Raw genomic sequence first — 19074 nt, 5'->3', positions numbered from 1 at the left:
TTTGTGGTCAGATAAGGGTTTTCGTGGTCCATGACCATCGAGGTGGTGCATGTGTGTGCCATGGCAAAACCAAGGGTGTAAAGGAATGGCGTGGAGGCGAAGCTCGAGGGAAATGTTTCTCAAAGTGACTTCATAGTCTTGTTTGTGAATCAGATTTAAGAGGGAAGGATGGGGCTGCATAAAGCATTAGTCTCTCTTTTCCTGAGTCCTCACAGTCCAGGCAGGAGAAAACCCTCAGGACAGTGGCCCAGAATGCAGTGGGAGACTTTGTCGTCTTCAATATGCGGCCGAGTTCTAAGCACACGGCAGTGTCTGCTTGGCGTTTTCATGGCCATCGGAACAAATGCTCCCATTCGCCGGTTCCACCAGGGATGTTTGGAGTAAACATCCCCCTAACTCGCCAGTGGGTTTGAGTGCCCTCCATCATCCTCAACCTGGTTTATCCTGACTGCAAAAGTTTTCCAGGTTGTGGCCACTGTGGCCACTACGGCTTCTCGGAGCCATGGGCGACATGGAGGTGAGTCAGGTGGGCGCCAAAGGTGGACGGGCAGCCCTCACCCGACCGATGCCCCTTGTTCTTGACCATCCCATTCAGCCACAGGATGAGAAATGTTTCCTAACAATTAGAACAGTCTCCACATGGAATGGCCAAAGGAGCTAATACGTTTTTAATAGAACAGACGCTTTCTCCTGTGCTTATATAACCTGGCTCAGGTCATCCAAGATGAAGGCCCCAGGTGGAGGATCTGAGTCTTGGGAGAAGACCTTCTGTATTCCTCTGCCACGTGGGTAGGAGCTATTTCCCATGGGCTACATAGCCCAAAAGGGTCGGGTCTTGGAGCCTTCTAGACCAGGAAAGCCTCATTCCCTTCGTGACCAAGAGGGCTGGTTCTTGTTCACCCACAGCACAAATGCCTTACATTAAACTGGGTGAATGAAGAGCTCCTTCTCTCCCCTCCCTTTAACCTTCAGTTTGGGATCTGGATCTGTTTCTTTTGTCTTTTTTCTGTTCTGGAGTAGGGGGTGGAGTCCCTTGAGCCACGGTGACCTTGAAGGTCAGATTTAGGCTGTCCAGGAGGAAATCCCAAGGAGCCGGGGAGGAACTCGGTGGGATCAGACCTCTTTCAGAGTTCAGTCTAAGTAAGACAAGCAGAGTTAGGGGACATTCGTGGATTGATTCCTCCTAAGACAGACATGCATATATGGGAGCATGGTTATAACTGAGCTCAGGGTGGGCGGAGGCAGAGGGGGAAGGGTGTAAGCACACGATGGCCCCATCAGGCTATCCCTGGGCTGGGCTGCTTTTTCAGAAGTCGGGTCAGGTTTGGTCCCTGGATGGGGGGTTGACATGAAGCAGTTGGAATTCCTTCTGCAGGATAGCAGGGGGAGTTTCAAGTTCAGCGTGTGAACACTGCCAGGAATTTCCGAAGTGTGAACACTGCCAGGAATTTCCGAAGTGTGAACACTGCCAGGAATTTCTGACAGGCCTGGCTTAAGGAATGCTCCCTTTTGTCTCCTGATTCTCTGCTTCTGATTCCCAGGTCGCTCTGGCCTCCTCTGGAGAGGGGGGGAGGGAAAATCATTAACTGCCTCAGTTTGACAGTTCTTTTTGGGCCAAAGGGATCAGAGGTCCCCAAAGGCCAAGAAATGACAATATGAAACCCGATAGAAGAAATCAAGTAATTAAAGCAAACCAACAGCACTTCAAGAGCAACCAAGAGATAGAACAAGTGGGCTTAGGGTCTTTCGTTTTATGGGCCGCCGTAATGGGGCGCCTGAAGTGAGATACCCAACCTAACCACCCCCAATTCCACCTTGAACCAGTGACATAAGGATCCTTGTTTTCTCTCACTTAACTATAAAAATCCCTCCCCTCCTTTTTGGGGGGCCAGTTCCATTTTGGAACTTAACCCACTGACAACAGCATTATAATAATAACTTTGCCTTTTGATTTAGAGGTGATCTAAGCCCACAAATCCTTTTTTCCCCCCGAGGCAATTGGAGTTAAGTGACTTGCCCAGGGTCCCACAGCTAGAAAGTGTCACATTTGAACGCAGGTCCACCTTACTTCAAGACTGGTGCTTTATCCACTGAGCCACCTAGCTCCCTCTGTATATAGTTCTTAGAGAACAACAGTCGCATCCCGTTGCCTTTCTAAACACTTACTACTCCATTTAATTAAAAAAACTTTGTCTAATCATTCTCCTTCATGTTAGAGGATCTAAGCCTTACCTTATAATTTGATCATAAACAGCTTAAAATTGTAAGGTGTTCATATTTGTATCCTGTTATAATAACTCAGAGATATTCCAGTATCTATCTGTTATCTAATAGATTTTAGTGTTATACTTACAAAACTTAATTATAGAAATTTGCTATAAAAGAGTAGGGATATAAGGAAAGTCTTCCCTTGATTTGACGTTAATTCTGGGCAAAAGTTATGTAGCTAGATGACCAGTGGCATTGATCCAGGTGTCAGTTGGCCAGATGTTAAAGGTCATGTTGGGGGAATCGATTCAGGAAAATCCTACCTCAGCTTTATTTGAACTGTCATCCTCCCGGCCTTTGCCATGACAACTTCACTTATCCTTTTTGCATGTAAAACCCCACCGAGTGGCTGCTGGCATCTTGGCTCAGTAATGTTCCTTGATGATCATATCTGGAGTCAGATTCAGAATAATATCAATCCTAAATAGCAAGTTCCAGTAATCAGAGCCTCAAGAGGGTTCAGTTATCAACCATCACATACCCCAAATAATTGGTATTGATTATACTTGTAACATTAAGAAATTTGTCCCGGAGAATTCACAACTTATCTAGCTATAGATGGTACTCATGCTAAGTAGATGTTTTCAAGTTCAACATAACACAAGTGATTTTGCTTTAAGATGTTTAATAACGATAGAGTATATAGAGGATAGAGCTTATGAAATGTCTATAGTAAAACATCCAGTTTATTAACCATGTTCAAAGGAGCACAGACATAGGCTATGGTTCCTAGAATCCTTTTAAACAATAAGAACATTGTTTTAAGATGACTTTTAAGTAATTGTCCAAAGTACTATAAAACCGCATACCCTTTGATCCAACTGTGTCATTACTGGGTCTGTATCCCAAATAGATTATAAACGAGGGAAAAGGACCTACGTGTGCAAAAATGTTTGTAGCAGCTATTTTTGTGGTGGCAAAGAACTGAACTTGAGTGTCAATTGGGGGATGATTGAATAAGTTATGGATTATGAATGAAATGGAATATTACTGTTCTATAAGAAATAATAAGCAAGCTGATTTTAGAAGAGGTAATTCAAGGCATGTCCAATAGACTCGGGATGGAAAATGCTACTCGCATCCAAAGAGAGAACTATGAAGACCGAACGTGGATCAGAGAATAGTATTATCATTTTTTTTTGTTTGCTTTTTCTTGTTTTTTCTCTCTTTTGGTCTGCTTTTAAAGCTTGTTACAGTAATGACATGACAAATGTGAAAATATGTTTTAAAATATTGTACACGTATAACAAGATAACATGTTATCTTGGGTAGGAGGCAAGTGAATACAGGAGGTAGAAAAAATTTGGAACACAAGATCTTACAGAAATGAATTCTGAAAACTATCTTTACATGTATTTGGAAAGACAAAATCCTATTGAGAAAAAAATTTATCTTTATATGTATTTAGAAAAATTAAATATTATTGAGAAAAAAAGAAAACTATCTTTACATGTATTTGGAAAGATAGGATACTTTTTTTTTATTATAGCTTTTTATTTACAAAAGATATGCATGGGTAATTTTTCAACATTGACCTTTGCAAAACCTTCTGTTCCAAATTTTCCCCTCTTTCCCCTCACTCCCTCCCCTAGATGCCAGATAGTCCAATACATGTTAAATATGTTAAAGTATGTGTTAAACACAATATATATATATATATATATATATATATATATGGTTAAGATAGAATACTTTTGAGAATAAGTATTTTTTAAAAAGCTAAACATAGCAAAAATAAAATAAAATAAAATTAGAACTTATCAAAAATAAATTGGTATAAAATTTCTCTAAGTAACACAAAGAAATCTCCAAAGTATTATAACAAACTAAATTCCTGATCATTACAAATCATTCCTAGTTAGAATCTTTCTTTAGTCAAAAAGTGTTTACAATGAAGAGGAGATTGTTTTTATAAATGAAAATAAAAACTACAACCAATTAAATTAGCCTTTTCACAATAACCAAGTTTAGCAGGTCTTTAAAAATCATTATCTTTCTCTTCTCTTTCTCTTTAAAAATATCACTAGAAATAGAGAAAAATACATTCTGAAACCTAATAGAGAATATGTGATAGTTTAGTTAAACCCTTATGGGGAAAACAAACTAAATGAACATATATACAGATATTCCTTTCTAAAGATATTTTGTATTCATCCCTTAAAGCAAAATTAATCTCTAAGAGTGGAGTTTATTAAGACTAAATTGCTTCAAATTGTATATAACTTCCACATGTGATAGACAAATAACCTTAGAGGAAACCCACTCCACATTATAAGCAGGCTTGAAAAGTTCACTTCCATTTTGTGCGAGGATTCTCATTTTGTATCCCATTTTCTCAGCAGGAATTCCACAACATGGAGAGCTCTTCTATAGGACTGATAAGAATTATAACTAGATGATTCTTGTAGGTTCACAAAGGAGATTTTGCAAGGTCTTTTCTTTCTACAATTACCAATTTTTCCCTTTTAAAATACTTCTGTAAATACTCGATGAAAACCAATCTCATTATTTTCAAAAGTGAGGGCCAAATGGTTATAAGTGAAACTTCCTGTTAGATATAAGCAAATTTGGAAGCTTATAAGTTCTTCTCTACAGTGTTTCAGAATATTACAGCACATGGTCAGCAGGACTGATTTAATAATCCTAATCCATCCTTTTGCTTTAAATAAAAATACAATTCTTTTTTTTAATAATAGCTTTTTATTTTCAAAATAGACACATATATAGTGTTCAATATTCACCCCACCCCTCTCTTAGACAGAAAGTAATCCAAGAGAGATTAACATGTGCAATTCTTCATGCTGCACAAGAAAAATCAGATCAAAAAGGAAAAAAAAATGAGTAAGAAAAAAAAAGCAAGCAAACAACCACACACAAAAAAGTGAAAATACTATGTTGTGATCCACAATCAGTTCCCACAATCCTCTCTCTGGGTGCAGATGGCTCCCTCCATCCCAAGTCTAGGTCTAAATCACCTCATTGTTGAAAAGAGCTGTGTCCATCGTATTGTCTTGCTGTTGCTGTGTACAATGATCTCCTGGTTCTACTCACTTCATTCAGCATCAGTTCACATAAATCTCTCCAGGCCTCTCTGAAATCATCCTGTTGATCATTTCTTATAGAACAATCCTATTCCATAATTCATATATCAGAACTTATCCAGCCATTCTCCAACTGATGGACATCCACTCATTTTCCAGTTCCTTGACACCACAAAAAAACCTGCCACAAACATTTGTGCACATGTGGGTCCTTTCTCCTTCTTTATGATCTCTTGGATACAGACCCAGTTGAGACACTGCTGGATCAAAGGACATGCACAGTGCGATAGTCTTTTGGGCATAGTTCCAAATTGCTCTCCTGAATGATTGGCTCACTTTACAACTCCACCAACAATGTATTAGCATCCTCTCCAACATTCATCATTATCTTTTCCTGTCATCTTAGCCAATCCAAGAAGTGTGCAGTGGAAACAGCATAATTCTTAAGCTAACAAATTCTAAATAAGAGAATTCTAACAATATAGCTGGTATAATTATTTACCAAATTACACAATATAGGAAAATTTAGAAATATAACAACACCAACAGTTATGTATGACCCAGCAAATCATTTATCTCCACAATGACATCATATATTGATCACATCTAGAAATCCATATAAAGTTATCATGTATGAAGTAGTTACATTCAATAAAAAGAGATAATAAAAAACCATTAACTTTTATTAACTCTTCATTTACAAATTATAATTACCCATACTCTCAGGCTTTAGACATACATCAAAGAAGGGCTAGATTAGTAGTATCTCTATATAAACCTCATTAAATATCTAATGGTTTTCAAATACCCCCCCTCCCCAATGTTTTTATCACATCCTTTTAAAAGCCTAATTTAAGTGGAACCACATCCAGATTAAAGGGGAAACTTTTGTCTGATCGTGTTGTAAGTCAGCAATGTCTCTGAAATTTTACAGTGTAGATTTAGAAATACAATAATAGTATGAACAATAAATTTCAGACGTCACCAATTGTATTTCCAAACATACACATATAAAAACCATGGATCTTACCTTTGGCATTTAAAAACTACTTTTGAATTTTCAGGCATGGGGCAATTATATTCAATTATATAAATAATAATGTGTGCTTAGCATAGGTTAGTCACTGTGTTAAGCACGTACAATCATATTATTTTGATCTCATAACAGGAAGGGGTTGGGACATAATGTCCCTGCGGTACAGAGAAGTGGGGTCCATGGATGTGGTTTGTGGGTAGGATGGGGCTGCTTTTAGAAGTACCAGCGGAGGAGGCTTCTTGACTCTTAAGGGAGGAAGCTTCTTTCAGCAAACCAGTGGAAACACTCCTACTCTGATTTAGATGGCTTTTTGACTCAATTTATTTTATTTTATTGATTTTATTTTTTGCTGAGGCAATTGGGGTTAAGTGACTTGCCCAAGGTCACACAGCTAAGAAGTATTAAGTGTCTGAGGCCAGATCTGAACTCAGGTTCTCCTGACTTCAGGGCTGGTGCTCTATTCATTGTACCACCTAGCTACCCCAACTCTATTTTATTTTATTTTGTTTTTTGGCATCTTTTAAAAAAATTAATTAATTTACAAAGCATATGCATGGATAATTTTTCCAATACTGACCCTTGCAAATTTTTACCCTTCTTCCCCTCCCCCCTCTCTCCTAGCTGGCAGGTAGTCCAATACATGTTAAATATGTTGAAATACATGTTAAATTCAATTGATTTTTAAGACAAATTTGGACCGGCAGAATTCAGGGCTGTCTTTAGTTGGCAAAACCCACCCCTGGCAATACTTCCGGCCAGCAGTCTGGCTAATTTAGGTTCTGCCTGACCTGTGCCCACATTACAGAGCATATCTTTGCCTTCAGAGAAGGGCCGCACAATACGGGGTGGTCTCTGCCCCTGGTGCCTACTTTAAGAAAGCGGAGAGCGGCCGATGGGATCTGGAGGAGGGACTGACTCACTGTGGGATTTTCAGGAAAATAAGTTCTACGGCGCTGCTGGGGGAGAAGTCGTCCTCCGTAAACTGGCTTCCCTGAGTCATGGCACCGTTTGTTGTCAGTCTTGGTGAAAGAAAGATGGAGAGTTAGGTTGCGTCTGTGAGTTTATGCCTCCTGAGAGGGTGGACATGTATATGTGGGAGCACAGTTAGAGGTGAACTCAGGATGGGCTCAGGCAGCAGAGAAAAAGAAATTCAAAATAAATAATAATAGAATAACACAAATAAAAACATAATAAAGACAAGTCACAAAGGGAAGGGATGGGCTTACAGGTTATCCCTGAACTGGACTGTTTTTCCAAAGGTGGATGGTGGCCAGATCAGGTCTGGTCACTGAGAACGGACGTGAGCCAGTCTGAGTTGGTTCTGGAGCTTAGCCGGGGGAGTTCCAGGTTCAGCATGCGAATATTGCCAGCAATTTCTGGTGTGTGAAGACCACAAGGAGTTTCTGACATGTCCAGCTTAAGGAATACTCCGTCAGCTTCCTGCTCAGCTGCTGCTGATTCCTTGCTCAGTCTGGCCTCCTCTTAGGGGAGTCGGAGAAATCAAGGTGGGCAGTAAAAATCATTAGATGCCTCAGTTTCACAAAAGAAACAAAACAAGCTGTGAATTTAACTAACTCTCCTCCTCTTCCAGAGACCGAGGGGCTCGAAGGGCACCGAACACCCTCAGGTGTCGAGGAACGTTTGGTCTTACTATGTCTTTGAAGTAAACATTCATAAAATCATCGTCTGAATATTAAATGGTAAATAGAATTGGGGTGCAGACAGTTAGTTGGGGAAGTGAAGAGAGCACCAGTCCTGAAGTCAGGAGGACCTGCGTTCAAATTTGGCCTCAGACACTTAACACTTCCTGGCTGTGTGACCCTGGGCAAGTCACTTAACCCCAATTGCCTCAGGGGAAAAATAAGAATTGGGGTACAGGAGAGCCTTTATTTCAGAGAACCCCATAGATGGGGACTTGAGCCAATGGCAGAAAACTTGGATACTTCCAAAATCACCTAAAGGTGCTAGGAACCTTAGGGAAGGGGCCAGATGTAACACCTCTGGTCTTCAGACAGTGGATACCTCTTCTCTTCTCTGTATTTAGAAAGCCTTGATTCCCTTCCACTTACTTAATTCCCACCACCTACTTACTGGGGGTCTTTCCTAATTACTAGCCCTTCCCCCATCACCCCAGGGACAAGCTCTCTCACAAGTCCTTTCCAGCCTTGGAGAGCCAAGGGCCAGGTTCAGTCCTGAGGGAATCTGCAGTGGAGGGCATGTATGGATAGTGCTCTGTCATCTTACAAGAACTTTTACACGTTATCTCATTTGATCCTTCTCCAAATCCCATATTATGGCTGAGCCTGAGAGATTGTGACTTACCCAGGGTCCCTCAGGAATCAGAATTTGAACTCAGGGCTTTCTTACTCCAAGTCAAACACGCTGTGCACTGTCTCACCCAGCTAGATTGGACCTTCATGACCCTTCACGACACCTGGAGTTTTCTTGGTAGAAATACTGGAATGGTTTGACATTTCCTTTTGTAGCTCTTTTTGTACATGAGGAAACTGAAGCAAATGTGGCTAAATGACTTACTCAGGGTCACACAACTAGGAAGTGCTGATGCAGGATTTGAACTCATGAAGATGAGTCTCCTTGACTCCAAGCTGTGCTACTGAGCTGCCGCTCTACTGGACCAGACTCCTCCAATTCGGAGGTTAGACAGTTCGGTTTGGAGAAGATCTGTCTCATTGACAGGAGCAGAGGCAGCAAGTGGACGTTCAGGTGTTCTTGTTGGGAGGGGGCAGTGACGAAGGAGGGACTGGATATGAGAGATAATTCAAAAAGAAATTGAGAGGATTTGGGAAATGACTGAAGCCGTGCATGGGATGTGAGGAGGTAAAGGAAGGAAGCAGGGAAGCAGCTCCTACCTGCAATCACCTGCGCCCCCAGCTCCCTCTGGGCCTATTAGCATCCTCCCACATCCTGCAGGCTTCTGGGAAGCGGCCCACCTGAGGGAACAGGTTACCTGAGTGGCAGCTGGGGCCAGAGAAGACCAAGGTGTGTCTGTTCCCAGGCCGAAAAAACCGGAGACAAACAGGGCGGCCGAATGCTGAGCCGGCATTTTCCTTCCACGCTCAGGATGCTTCCGTCGCCATTTTAACAAACCCCACAGAAGAACACGGCCCGGCAGCTCCCCTGGGAGCCATTGTCCAGGGACACCAGGGCAGGTGGAGGAGAAATGTGGAGGAGGGGGGAGGGGACCACAGGTTCTCTCCCTGCTGCCGTTGCTCAGGGGCTTGGATCGCTCCAGCTGCTGCCAAAGCGGGCAGGGAAAGAAGGAGCCTGGCCTGACACAGCAGACCACCAAGTCTGAGGGCAAACTCGCCCCCTAGGAAAGTTCCTCTGGGTGAATCCCTTGGCCCCACAATGTTCCTGGCCTGCCTGCTCCAGCAGCACTATGTGCATATGACTAGAGGCAACCTAAAGTAGGAAAGGGGAATAAGTGCCTACTATGTGCCAGGCCTGGTGCTAAGCCCTTGACAAATATGATCTCATTTGATTTTCATGGCAGCCCTACTAGGTAGGTTCTATTACTATCCCCATTTTGTAGCTGAACAGACTGAGGCAGACAGAAGTCAGGGCTGATTCGAATTCAGGTTTTCCTGACTCCAGATTCAGTGCTCTATCCACTGTGCCACCAGCTGCCTTGGGTACTCAGATACAGGCGTGGCCCCTGGGTTTCCCATTCAGTGCTGAACATTCATAGAGGCACCGAGAACATCTCATTTCCCAACCACTCCCAGGGCTGGAGAATCATGGGAATTATCACGAGTTCACCATCAGGTGTGTGCTCAAATTCTCCCTTCTCTCCCATTTCCTCTCTGAAGATAATACTTTTGACAGCAAATGAAGCCAGTCCTGAGTGGAGATGGGGGGCAGGGGGAGAGGGAGGGTGTCTGTCTCATTTTCCCTCCTCTGATCTTGGGGATCAGGAACTAAGCTTGAATCAGGGCTTTGCTTTCCATTCTACATGGAACAGAAACCTTTCTGCTCTAGCTACTTGTTGACCAAGCCCTGCTAATGCCCCATGTGGCTTATAACTCTGGCACTTTTCCCTTGAAATTTTTATTATTATTTGCTGAAGCAATTGGGGTTAAGTGGCTTGCCCAGGGTCATACAGCTAGAAAATACTAGAAAGTATTAAGTGTCTGAGACCAGATTTGAACCCAGGTCCTCCTGATTTCAGGGCTGGGGCTCTATCCACTGCACCACCCAGCTGCCCCTTCCCTTGAAATTCTTTTCAAATCATGGGGACTTCTCAAATTCTGGAAATCCAGGCTGACTAAATAAATATATAAATATAATAAATAAAAATATAAATATTTATAATAAAATATATTATATATAATAAATAAATAAAATAGTATAGAATGCCAAAGCTTCCATTTTTATGTAAGCTACTGGCTCTTTAAAATATTGCCTTTTAATTATGGAGTTGTTCGGAGCTAGGTTAAGTCTGCTCAGAGTTCTAAGACGGCTATTCTGATTCTGAGACAATTGTTTTCTACATGACAGATGGCAGTATAGTACAATGATATGGATGGCTTATGAGACAAATGTAATTTGGTCACAGACAGAAGAGGACATTTGATTACTAGCCATAAACTACGACGAGGACATTTGCTGAAAGGACCCAGAATCTCAAACAAGAAAACTGAGAGGCGAATTTCCAAATTGCACAGATTAAGTTTGAAGCTGGAAATAAATGGACACTAGAGATGTTGCTGAGGTTTAAGTCTAAAGGAGCAGAGGAAGAGTTTGGAACTGGAGAAGTTGCTCAGTAGATTGAGGAGTCTGGCAGAGACCTCTACTCACTGAGGTGTTAGTCAAGCACTGTGGGGATCAATCAGTGAAAGTGCCCGTTTAACCCAGAATTTATGGTCAGTGAGGAACTTTTAGGGACAGCTCCTGAGACAGAAAGTGAATGTCGCTATTAGGAGAGACGGCTCCCGAGTCAGAGAGACGACTCCTGAGACAGAAAGTGAATGTCTCTTTTAGGGACAGCTCTCGAGTCAAAAAGTGAATGCCAGTTTTAGAGACGACTCCTGAGACAGAAAGTGAATGACGGCTCCCAAGACAGAAAAGGAATGTCAAAGTTTATCGTTTCCGAGTTGTGAGACTCAGCAAGAGTTTTTCTCGCACATGATCTTGCCAGGTTTCGGTAAGTGTGTGCTTGTTACTCTTTCCCCAGAGAGGGAGTGCATTAGTGGAGATTTTAACTCGGGTTTGTAAGTGAACTTTGATTTATTATTTTTGTATTTTCAGTAAGAGATGAATTCTCGAGATATTCCTCTTTTGTCTTATTGCTAAGTAAATGCTTATGGTTAGGATATAAAAGTGTTACCACTGTGAACGACAGTTTTTGTGTAAATGGAAACATATCCGTGAAGGCTTGAGAGCTGAAGTGCCAAGGAGGGAAACTGTATTCCCTCGCAAGATTATTTTTAGAACCTTGAAAGCAATGCATGATGGGTGGTCTTTCTCGGGGAAACTAGACTTCCAGTGTAGAAATGGGATAGAGTAAATGAAGCAGCCCAGAAAGGAAGCATGAGACTGGTACCAGAGTGTGGGTTGTTACTGTTACTGTGTTGTTATTGTGGGTTAATACTGTAGATACTTAATATTCTTTCTCACCCCAACTCCACCCATGCTCATATATACTTTAGAAGAATCCCTTTGATGGCAGAGATGAGGATGGATTGAAGTGGGGAGAGACTTGAGGCAGGCAGACCCTCCCCACCCCTCCAGCAGCTACTGCAACAGTTCAAATGGGAGCTGATAAGCCTCTGCACCAGAGGAAGGAAGTGTCAGAGGAGATGCGAGAGTCTGTTAGAGATGCTGTGAAAGGATGTGGCAACAGAGCGGAGTGGAGGATGATGGCGGGGTCTGGAGCTTCTGAGGAGGCGGGGGGCCCTTGACAATAATGGAGGAGTCCAAAAGTGGAGGAGCTGACTGAGCTCAGTTTTGGACACGTAGAGTTCAATACGTTTATGAGATGGCCATTTGGAGATGCTGAACAGGCAGTGGGAGGAGGGTCTGGAGGTCAAGAGAGAGTAGGGTGGGATAGGAAGCCCTGAGAATCCTCAGCATAGAGACAGGAATTTTTGGATCCCTGGGAGCTGCTGAGATCAGCTCTTTTGAGTGGGTCATGGGAGACGGGTGGGCTGAGAAACTGGGAGGTGAAGGTTTGGAGTTAATGTTGATATCTCCTATTGGGGACAAGCCTACCATCTTTTATTGGGTCTGTTGACTTGTGGCTTCTGGATATGGGCATTCCCTTCCCCATCACAGGTCTCCACTCCACTCTTTGTGAGCCTTTCCTTCCCTTCAGTTCTTCTGAAGGGATTCCTTAGTGGTCTTCCTTCAGCCCTTAATGTTTTGTAGGGTCAGTCTCACATTGGACGTGGCTCATTTCTTTCCCAAGTCTACCATGTTTTAGGCAATATGGCAAGTGGACAGAGCTCTGGCTTTGGAGTCAGGAAGATCTGAATTCAAAACTGGCTTTGCAAATTTGACCTTTCGGTACCTTAGTTTCTTCATGTGTAAAACAAGAAGCTGGATTGGACGGCCACATGGATGGGAAGCTCTTCCAGCTCTCCATCAGGGATGCTCAACTTCTCCGTATTTCTCCCTAGGCCTGCCTGCTCCCGGGATTCTTGGATTTACTTGGGTCCACTTGGATCCAGGGCAAGTACCGTGGGCTGCAAACTTTGTCATGTGAGACAGAAAACACATTCAACAGTAAGAAGGGGACCAGAGCTTTCTGAAGGGCAGAAAACCAAATAAATGTAAGTCCTAGAGCCCTCACTCATTGTGTGGGACCCCGTGACATCTGTTTTAAAAAAACTGCTAAGCCCTAGACCACGGGCACGCTGGAGACAAGAACGGAGACAAGAGGGGCGATTCTCAGGTGAACAGCTTGACATGGAAATCCTTCCTATTGACTCAGAGCTTTGCTGAATTGTCCCTGATGGAAAAAAAACCTGGAAGAGAGGAAGATATGAAAACAAACATAACTGTGTCAGGGAGGTTTTTGTTACCAGGATATCTAACCAGGTACATTGCTAGTGGTATTGAACACCAAGATGGGGCTGAGGTAGATTAAGTTAGGACTAGGTCCGACCTGCCTTTCCTTTCAGTATTAAGACCTGGGCTTAGTCGCTGAAAGACTAAAGCTGGGAAGCATCTAGTCTGGCCAGAATCATTTTACAGGGAAGGCAAGGGAAGGCAGGAAGTTAATTGATTTGCTTCAATTTACATGAGTAGTAAATGTTAGGGTGGAATGTGAGCCTGGGCTCTCTGGAGCCAGGACTTCTTTAGCTGGCGGGGGAGCAGCGTTCAAATCCTGACTTGGACACAATGTGCGTGACTTGGGAAAGTCTGAGGGCCTCAGTTTTCCCAGGTGAAGAGCAAGAGGGTTGAATGGGAAGGCCTCCTGGGCCCCTTCCAGGGTTAGAGCTTCAGGGACTCCTCCACTTCTCCCCATCCTCCTGCTTGGCCTGTCCAGGGCACCTCCCTATCCTGAGGGATCCAAGTTGCCTGGGCCCTTTTCCACATGGGGCTCCCTGGGGGCTGCTTCTCCCCTTCTCCCCTCCAGGCCCCGCTCTCCTATCAAGCTCTGACCTCCAGATCTTCAGGGATCTCGTTTCCCTGGACTTTGGTCTGCAGCCAATTTTCTTTCTCCCCAAAGTTTCCTGTGTGTGTGTGTGTGTGTGTGTGTGTGTGTGCGTGTGTGAAGGTCAATGGGGAAAAGTAAAAATAAAGCCACTGAGAGTTATGGGGAATGTTGCCCTGACAGGTGGGGGACAGTTCTGGACGTGACAAGGAGACTGCCAGGCTCCCCAGCCCAGGGCTCACCAAAGGGACAGGGACAGCTGGAGGTCGGCCTGGTGCACGCTCCCTCTCCTGGCCTCTTCTCCCCACTTTCCACTGTCACCACGCCCTAGATCACGGGAACGAGAGGCTCCCAAACCTAGAAGGGACCCCCACAGGGCATGTAACCAGACTCACAGCAGGGAAGCAAGCCCCACTCTGCCGGTGCTGAAGAGAGGCCCTCCCCTCCCCAAATCCCCATATGAAGACTCCATCCCCAAGGGCGGAGAGCTCACTACCTCCCGGGACACTCAGAAGTCTGAGTTTTGGTTTTGGACGCTCCTGCGTGTTTATTGTTCCCAGATTTCCACCACTTAGACCGAGCCGTGATCTCATTGTTATGACATCTGGTTTCCATCCAAGAGGCTCAATTTCACCTGTATGAGCAAATCCTGGTCTTGGAGAGGAGGGTCCCTCCCACCCAGGAGCCTGGAAGGGTACAGTGCAGGTCGGGGCTCCCGGTAGATGAGAACGTGGGGGTAATGGAGCAGGTGGATCATCGGTTGGGCCGGCTGTCCCACAGTGATGTGGGGGAGGGCAGAGCCAGCCCAACAAGCACAGAGGGAGCCTGCAGTGGGTCTTTGGGTGCACAGAAATTGGCCCTAGAGACACCGAGTCTGCTACTAATTCACACTCAGAGGCCCCGGCGACCGAGACGCCCTCCAGCAATAGAGGTGACATGGTAGGGACCTCCTCCGGGTCAGACGCCATGTCCCCAGAGCAAGCCACCATCTCGGAAGTCATACATGGACAGGGGGCAGACAGCTCGGGGGCTCCATCCAGAGTGCGGGCGGCCACAGAAAGCCACACCCAGAACATCTATGACTCTCATCTGAAAGGCACCCACAGCATCTTCTTTCTCAGTCTAAACAATAGCCCAGGGGCACTTGGTGTCCCTAAGGGATCCTGGGCAAGCCCCCTCTCCCCTCCAAGTCTGTTTCTTCCATTGTAAAAAGAGGCGGTTGGACTGGAGCATCTGATCTGTGCTGGAGGGGAATTCAGCTCAGGGGGGCTGAGAAGGAAGAGAAACATGGTGAGGAAACATGACACTCAGCAGGTCCTGGAGATTTCTAAACAATGATCAATCATTCATTCAACGAGTACTAGCCATTTTTTTAGACCTGTTTGACTCTTGATGACCCCTTTTGGACTTTGCAAAGATACCGGGCTGGTTTGTCATTTCCTTCTCTAGCTCATTTGACAGATGAGGAAACCAAGGCAGACCGAATGAAGTGACTTGCCAATAGTCTCACAGCTAGGAAGTGCCCAGTGAGGGTTTGGACTAGGGGCTTCTTAGATCCCTTCTAGCACTAAACTTATGGTCCTATAGTCACTTAAGCATTCTGGGCCTGTTTCCTGTGAAAAGTCAAAGGTTTGTGATCTCTGTGTCCTTTGGGCTGGGAAGGAGAGAAGATAAATAAATGGTAGGTAGAGTTTTGGACACAACATAGAGGACACTGACTTCCCTTGAGGAGTCAAGGTCTTCTCGCCATCTTGTCTTTGAAGGAAGTCCTTTGGTACTGTCCACTGGGCCTGGCTCAGAACCAGAAACTTGCTCCTTCCTCCCCTTATCACTTCTACCTTTCCCTCAGAGGACGATGGTCTCATTAGTTCTGTCAGAGCTAAACCCTATAAAGGAGGTGACAATTTTTTGTCCCTTGATGTCCCAGCCCCCCGACCATCACTCTTACTTCTCTCCCCTGACCTTGCCCCCACTGCCACCTCAAGGTCCTCCCATGCTCCATCTCCTTGCGATGACAGAAACCTGGCTCCCTCAGGAGACAAGACATCTTTGGCCACTCCCCTTCAGCCCTGGATGTGCCTTCTTTTGTGGTCTCTGACTGGGCCAGGACAAGTGGGCATATGATCGCCTTGCCCTGCAAAACCTCAGCCTCCCCCTCCTGACATCACACAGGGACCCTTTATCCCTGGAGATTCACCCCATCCAGACAGATGGCTCTGTCCAGGTCCTGGGGAGCTCGGGCTTTGGCTTACTGTGCTACGCTCCAGTCCTCTCATCCTTGGGGTCTTCTCTGTGTGTCTGCCTCTATGTGTGTGTGTGTGTCTCCATGTACACCCCTTGGCCCCCTATGTCTACATTGCTATATATCCATTCATACACATGGAACTGAGCCAAGAAGAAACATGAGATGTACAAAGAGAATCCTCCCCAAATGTTCATTTAGATGATTCATGTCCAACCCGTGGCAGAGCATTTTGCGCTCATATGGGTCTGATCGGCCACGCTAACTTGACTCTAACATAATGATGTCATTTTGACCTTCTTTCCTAACGAAGAACAACAACCGACCAAACAAACTAAACAACGAACCACTCAACGAATTAAATAATGAACCAACCAACCAACCTCTGCCTCTCCAATTGGAGGTGGGGCCATAACTCCAAACCTCTGCTTAAGGAGTCCCCAATTCAGAGTCTTACTTCTCCCTCCACACACTCCTCCTTCCCAGGTACCTTCTCTTCCCTTCTCCCCTTCCCAGCTCTGTGTCTGGGTATCCAGCTTTAGCACGATGACTAGCACATAGCAGGCACTTGATATTTATGGACTGACCTGGCTGCCTCATAAGCCCTAGTCTGAGACATATTGAATAAGAACCCCCTCTTTAAACCCTACAAGCGGTCACTTAATCTTTGCGTGAAGACCTCTTGGAAAAAAGACCTAGAACCTTCACAGGGAGCCCATTCCAGTGATTTTTTTTTTTTTTTTGGACACTCGTTGCCCAATTTCCTGAGTTGAACTAAAGATTTTTTCCTTATATCAAGCTGAAATTACTTCTCTCTGCTGCTAGTTCAGACCTCTGGAGTCAAATAGAGAAAGCTGGTTTTCACCTGGGACCATGAGTCCGGCAAGAAGCCCGTATGGCCTTTGTTCTGGGGATCTGAAGAAAGGCAAGAGAGTCTCGGTTCTCAAGGAGTGAGTGGACAAATGGGAGGGAGAAGCAAGCCCTTGTGCCCAGGCTAAATGGGGGGTAGTCCCAGAGGGAAGGTGCTGGCAGTAAGGAGCCCCGGAAAGGCTTCTTGCACAAGGTGGGAGTTTAGCTGGGACTTGGGAGCCGGGAGGTAGAGATGACAAGGGAGGTGTCCTGTTGGAGGAGCAGCCACGAGGCTCCCATCCGGCTCCAGTCAGACTCTGATGGCAGGTATCACACTGTCCCTTCCTTCCACAGATCCCCACGTGGCCCCATTCAGCCTTCTCCCCACCCCACCTGCCCTCTTGTGGACACTCTCTGGTGTCTCAACATTTCTCTTAGAAGGTGGAGTCCAGAACCAGCCACAGCACTGGAGATGAGACCTGACCGAGGTAGAGGGGCCAAAATCGCTTCTGGGTTGGATTGTGGGCAATCCCCGCGGCAGCACTGGCACTGAACTGAGCCAGGAAATAGTAGCTCAACAGCAATTTTATGGAAAACAAGGTTGCCCCAAAAATCTTCAAGTCCTTTCTTGCTCCCACATCTTCAGCTCTTGATTGCCTCTGGGGTCACCCTCCTTATTCTGGCACCTGCCTCCCTTTTCCTCCCCATTTCACATTGCTGTCCAGTTATCTGACTCATAACCCCACTTGGGGTTTTCCTGGCAAAGATACCGGAGTGATTGGCCATTTCCTTCTCCAGCCCATTTTACAGATGAGGGAATTGAGGCATGAGGATTAAATGATTTGCTCAGGATCACACAACTACTAAGCATCTGAGGTTGGATTTGAATTCAGATCTTAATTCCAGGCCTGGGGCTCTTTGTACTGGGGCACCAACTAACTGTCAAAAAAGACCCCTAACAGACACCCCAGAGCCCCACTGGAGTGGTGAGCTGTACTCCTGCCTCAGGGCCTTTCTCCTTGTGGTAGCTACCCTCCTTTAGGGCACTCAATCCTTTTAGGGTTAGCCCACCAGGCAATGGTGTCATCCCCCTTCCCTTGTTAACCCCTTTGGGGGCTGGACTGCTGAATTTACGGACTTAGCTGCCAGTCCCACCTTGTGGTGTCTTCTCTTTAATGGCTTCTTCCTCCTGGTTCACTGTGAGTTCCTCTAGGGAATCTGCCTTTCCCCTTGTTGTTAAAAATCCTTTTTCCTAATTCAGAGTCTGATTCTTTTTGTACAGCAAAATAATGTTTTGGTCATGTATACTTATTGTGTATCTAAGTTATATTTTAATATATTTAACATCTACTGGTCATCCTGCCATTTAGGGGAGGGGGTGGGGGGGGTAAGAGGTGAAAAATTGGAACAAGAGGTTTGGCAATTGTTAATGCTGTAAAGTTACCCATGTATATATCCTGTAAATAAAAGGCTATTAAAAAAAAAATCCTTTTTCCTCGCTAACTCCCATGTGCCATTCATGTGATAAAATAGCATCCCTCTGTAACCTGTGACAGATGTCCTGACTCGATTTCTTCAAATTGACTGAACTGCAACTGAATCTCTATTGCACTATTTCTATAATGTCGTTTTGCAACGTGCTCTCCCAAATCTATTTATCATTTATGGTGCCTTTACTACCATTTCAGAATGATAGGAAACAAAAAAGGTCTTTAGGGGGCAGCTGGGTGGTGCAGTAGTTAGAGTACTAGCCCTGAAGTCAGGTGGACCTGAGTTCAAATGTGGCCTCAGACACTTAACACTCCCTAGCTGTGTGACTCTGGGCAAGTCACTTAACCCCGATTGCCTCAGCAAAAAATAAATAAATAAATAAATAAAGGTCTTTAGAAGTTGAATCAAATAGAGATCAAAGTAAAGTCTTACACTTGGGCTAAAAAAATCCACTTCATAAGGTAGGGCACTCGAAAAAAACAGCGGGGAATTCGGTGGGACGAGAGCCCAATCACTCATTAGTGTGACC

Source organism: Sarcophilus harrisii, chromosome 1 (assembly GCF_902635505.1).
Source record: "Sarcophilus harrisii chromosome 1, mSarHar1.11, whole genome shotgun sequence".
Taxonomy (NCBI): Eukaryota; Metazoa; Chordata; class Mammalia; order Dasyuromorphia; family Dasyuridae; genus Sarcophilus; species Sarcophilus harrisii.
This window is presented reverse-complemented; position numbering follows the sequence as displayed.